Source organism: Nicotiana tabacum, chromosome 22 (assembly GCF_000715075.1).
Source record: "Nicotiana tabacum cultivar K326 chromosome 22, ASM71507v2, whole genome shotgun sequence".
In the NCBI taxonomy this organism is placed as follows: domain Eukaryota; kingdom Viridiplantae; phylum Streptophyta; class Magnoliopsida; order Solanales; family Solanaceae; genus Nicotiana; species Nicotiana tabacum.
In genome coordinates, this window is record NC_134101.1 from 188736974 (window position 1) to 188742550 (window position 5577).

A 5577-nucleotide genomic window follows, 5' to 3' on the forward strand; every position below is an offset into this window, starting at 1 on the left:
TTTAATTTTTAATTTTACTTTAGTTAATTAGAAATGATTTCATAATTTTGTAGTTGTTATTTTAGGAGTTAATATTTTTAGTCTAGTAGAATTAAAGGGACACTTTTTAAAGGTAAATTTGGCCAAATTTAGATTTAGCCCATAATTCCTAAGCCAATACTCCTCTAACCTAAAAATAACCCAAAAAACTCTAAACCTAGAGAAGGGACCTAACGCCTAAGACCTTTAAGAAGGTTCAGCCATTTTTCTAATTAAGAGACACACAAAAAAAAAACTTCAGCACCTAAGGCCTTAGAGACCAAAAAAGGACCCCTCGTCTCATCTTCTTCAACCTAGCAGCCAGAACCCTAGAGACCCTTCTTCTTTATGTTCCTGAGACAAGAACACTAGAGAACCCTAGAGAAATAAATGGAGTCATTTCCCCGAGCTCATCCATCAGCTGCTCGAACAAGCAGCGTCGATCTCACAACCAACGACCCCGTTCTTTCTCTGAACTCACGAAAAGAACACACACAGCAGTCGCTGCAGCTTCTTCACTTCACACCACCAAACGTCAGCAACTCTCAACTGCCCAAACTTTATCTTCTTTAAACCCATCAGCTACACACACACACATGCACATAAGGGAATAAATGGACATAGAGAGAGACTGAACAGAGTGAGGGAATAGACATGGCAGCATTGACACTCGTTTGTCAAAATCTGTCCAAAGCTCCGTCTGGTGGTTCCGTCGAGGTTCGATTTGAGATCGTTGTTCTTTGTTTCCGGTTTCAGTTTTGAGTTTCAATTCTTTCATATACACGTGTTATTTCTGTCTATTTACGATGCTCTGTTCATGAAATTCTCGCTATCGTTAATTGCTATCTACTTTTAATTTCATATACATAATTTTGATGACATGAATCTGAAGTTACACATTGTGAATACATTATTTGTAGTTGAGTATTTTCGTATTTGAATCTCGTTATCTAGGTTAAATTGATTTTGTTTGTGTGATAGCTCCTCTTTGTAATTGATAGCAAATTGAGTGTGAAATTACTTGTCGAACTTATCAGCAATACAAGTTTTGTTTTGCTTTGTTGCATCAGACGATTTTGGCAATTGATACACGAACAATATGGAGCTTCATTTGTTTTGAATGTTGGTAGTATTGGCTATTTTATGTTGAATAGGCCGTTTGTTATTAGTGGTTCAATGCCATTGAGGTTCTGTTTGTATGATAGCTCCTCTTTGTAATTGATAGCAAATTGAGTGTGAAAAGCTTGATGATATGGGGATAATTTTCTTAAAAATCAGATTTGGCCTCTGCTTTTATATTGTGTATTGGACTTATTGGCCATTGTATTTGGTTCTAATTTAGTAATTCGATCGTTAGGAGCATACTTAGGCTGTTAAAAAGCATGAATATTCGTAGTTTGCTTTAGGCACTATAATAAATCATCATAGCTACGGGTACGGTTCCCATGATGCAGTTGTGATACGTAATTTCCAAAATCCCGGTGCACATATATGTGACCCGGCCACAACTTCTAATAATGTTAAATAAAATTAAACATGTTGTAGATTGTGAGTACGGTTCCCGTGACATGATTCGCAATATGTACCAAACAAACAAGTGTACGACAATCGTAACTTGTTCCAGAACAATTCCATAAATAATTAAAAGCGGCCAAAGGTTAAAATGCATGTAGGTTTAAAATGTGCAATTAATCAGATAATTAGGCCAATATTAATAGTTGAGCAACTGTGCTAAAATCATGAAACCCGGGAATGCCTAACCCCTTCTTTCAGGTTAACAGAATTCCTTACCCAGATTTCTGTGTTCGCAGACCTTAAAAAAGAGTCAAACTTCCTCGATTCAGGATTTTAAACCGGTGACTTGGGACACCATAAATTATCCCAAGTGGAGACTCTAAATTTGAATGCAAATAATCCCGTTTCGATTTTTGTCACTTTAATTGGAAAAACTCTCCTATACCCCTTTAGGGGTAGGAGAAAGGAGGTGTGACAGCTCTGGCGACTCTGCTAAGAACAAGAACCCAGAACTTCTGGTTCAGGGTTCAAGAATTCGAGCTTAGAATAATTGTTATATTTGGCTTTTATTTATTATTTGATTTTATTACATGTTTGGGCCTAATGTGCTAAATGCCACTTTTTACCGCTTTGATATCATTTGAACTGTATATAAACTGCTGTGAAATCCCTCTCTTCTAATCTTATAGGAAGTTCACGCTGGCATGACTTCTTTTCTGTTAGTGTCATACCCTAATTCAGAATGAGGTTCGGACAAGTTACAAAGCCGGATGACCTTTTGGTTCTCGGTACGTTGCCCCTTCCCCCCCCCCCCCTCCCCGGCTCGAGTTGTCCGCTCGGGTAAGCCAGGTTTAAAACAATACACCCAGGATTTAAACCTAGAATGACATAGCCTCATGTCGGATCCCTAGTAGGAACGCTTGTTTGCATCACGTGAATCTGACTTTGGGGACTCAACACAGGGGTTTGGTCCGTCTAGGACAGGTGTATCCAAAAAATAAAAGACCATCCTGATGCATCCTATGTGCTACATGTTGTAATTTTCAAGGGTAAAAAGGGACATTTGGCGGACCAATGAGGCTTGAGGATAAATGAGAAAAAAAGAGGGTGAAGTGTAAAAAATAAAGCAAGTAGGGCCTAGTTATGTTTTTCTTTCACATTTTTTTAAGAAAAAGACAAAAAAAAACATGAAAAATCCCAAAACTTTTGCACTTTCCTATCATTTTCCCAAAAAAAGAAAAAAAGAAAAAGAAAATTCAAAAAGAGTTTAAATTTTTCATCATTTTCAAAAAAAAGGACAAAAAATATATTTTCTCTAAATTAGTTATTTTTTTAATTTTCGCTCGTATCCAATCTTCCCGAAGTACGTGAACCTGATTCTCGTCTCTCGGGGCAGGATATGTAAGCAGCCCACATAGATTTCGGTCTTCCTAGTGAGTCTTAGGTTCTTGGCTTCAAGAGTCGTAGCCAATTCTTTCATGTCTAGCCACTTTTGGCCATACGGTCATTTTGTAAAATATGGCTATTTTTACAGAAGTGGTTTGTTTAATTGTTTGGAGAGTCTTGAATCCACAATTAGGTGTCTTTTTACTGTAAGGCCCATCCTTGTCGAATTTGCATGTCTAGCCGCTTTTGGCCACATCGGCCATTGTTGCAAAATGGGGTCATTTTCACAAATGTGGTTCAGTGACCCATGTCTTAGAGTTATAAGTCCACAACAAGATGTTCTCTCTGTTTAAGGTCCATTGTGTTGAATTTGCATGCTTAGCCATCTTTGTGTCCACATAGGCCATTTCTACAAAATGGGTCATTTCTGTAAAGTAATTTTTCCATGTCTTAGAGGTCACCTTTGTTGAGTTTTCATTTCTAGCAACCTTTTGGCCACATAGGCCATTTTGCAAAAAAAAACTTCAATCATGTCCTGCATGTGTCCGATAGGAAGTTTTATTGTCTCATATAGTGTTCTAAATCTTTAACTCTATTTGGTTTTAGTTTTCTCATACATGTGTGGATCTACTTACCGGAATTTGAGCATGACAGATACCCCGGGACCATCCAGTTAGGATCGCTCATTCAGGAGTTGCTTGTTGGAAATTGTGTGAACTGAGTTGTGTCATTGGACTCTACTGTTGAAATATTTAGAGTTCAAGTTGAAATTCTCTTGTCAAACTTCTTGTATGCTGATGAAAGTTCTGTTGGGATAAGTCCTTGATTGTATGAGCATTGTTTTGTGATTTTAATTCAATCTATGAGCTATTTGTGGGGCAATGTTTGAAAGTAAATCATGCATTGTACACCAGTTATCTTTGAGCTAAGACTTCGAAGTTCTGAAGCTTATTTTGTTGAAGTTTGCCACTATTTGTGGAGAAGTTTTTGGAGTAAACTGATAGCTGAAATTCTCCTAGTTTGAACTTGTTACCACCGGTTTCTAATAGTTGTTGTTGTCATTAAGTTTAATATAGGGGATTCAGTTGGACTAGAGATTGAGCAGCTTGAAATGTTCTCCTTGTTGAATTGAGTGCTTTTGTTACATAAACTATTGTCCAGTTGGTTAGAATCTGCTGATAGAAGTTGAAGGTTTGCTGGGCAATAATTTGCGGGTAGTTTCCTGTTGCTGTAAAGGATTTCGTGCTTGCTGCCCGTAGTCCTGTATTGTTCAGCTTCTGCTCAACAGTGAAGATTTCTGCATTTCTTTTGTGGATTGATGTTACTCAGTTTTTCTGAACAGTTGAGGGAATTTTGCACAAGTTTTAGCTTCAGTTAACACAAATGCATTGCTTCAGTTTATATTCCAACAATACTCTACTGAAATTCAAGTTGAGCAGTCTTTTGAAAGCAAATTCTGCATTGTCAGCTGCACATTGTCTGCACTTTGTGGTTATTCTGGTTGAAGTTGTTGTCTATCTGTGTGCCACCTACTGAGTTTGATCACTGCGAGAAGGGGGATGCATTATATGCAATGGAGCTCGCACTTTGTTTAGAGAAGTTGGCGAATCAAAGGCTTCTAAACTTGCACGTTGTAACCTCACGAAGCAACGATGTGCATTTGGATGATTTTCTTGAAAGTGAGTTCTTGGTTGAACAGGTGGACGCTATCAAGAAGATCTCAGAATATGTTGCTTAGCTGAAAAGAGTTGGCCAAGGACATGGCGTCTGGCAGTTCGATCAGATGCTGCTGAATGAGGGAGCTACCGCTTGAAGGAGAAGATAGAATTACAATTTGCATTTCTATTTTGCCATTGTGGAGGATATTTTCTTTAGTATATTTTGATATGAGAAAGAGCTATGACATTCTAGGGCCTCTTAGTAGTAGAAAGTATGAGTGGTAGGAAAGTCGGTGTAAGACTAACTTAATAGATCTAGCCAACTGTGCTATAGCCTACTAGTTGTCAAGTACTTTTGAAGTTTAATTAGTTCTATCTAGGGTATCATGCTTTCTCTTGTAGCTTGAACATGAAGTGCACCCAGAAAGCACTCTATCAAATTTTAGTGAATCACCATTTGTTTCTAAAAAAACAAAAAACAAAAAAAAATTAAAACAAAAAATAAATTAAAAAAAAAAGAAAAAAAGAAGAAAAGAGAGGTGAAATTATGGGATGTGAGAAATGAGAGGAAAGAAAAGAGTGATAATTAGAAGAAAAAAAGAGGAAGAAAAATGAGCAAGCCAAGAAGTGCTAGAAAAGAAAGAAAAGGGAAGATTGAAATGAACAAAATTGGGATGATGTCAAGTGACCTTGTGACCCTCGAAGTCATTCTAGAATCGTTAATTGTTGCTAGGTGCATTGCACGCAATGTGATTTTTTAGCTGTTGAATGCCCTAATGCTAACAGAATGACCCCATTTTGTTCCTTTTTTTATCTTCATTGAGCAGAATGGTGGTTGGTTTGTGGTTCTTAAGTAACTCATCCATACAACACAAGGTCAAAGAGTAAGGTAGCCATGGTTAGCAAAGACTTGGACACAGGTGTTATTGATCCGTCTAAGGAGATTGTTGAATCAGAATCTAAGTTGAAAGAAGAGGTTTTAAGGTTGAAAGGACATATG

General features: G+C 37.4%; 1 long non-coding RNA gene across 1 annotated transcript; it reads left to right on the forward strand.

Moving 5' to 3' along the window:
• Positions 1 to 243: 243 nt before the first annotated feature.
• On the forward strand, positions 244 to 5023 carry LOC107796803 (uncharacterized). The gene is made up of 2 exons (XR_012704943.1): positions 244 to 735; positions 2223 to 5023. It is a non-coding gene; the product is annotated as an uncharacterized LOC107796803 (long non-coding RNA).
• The last annotated feature ends 554 nt before the right edge of the window (positions 5024 to 5577 follow it).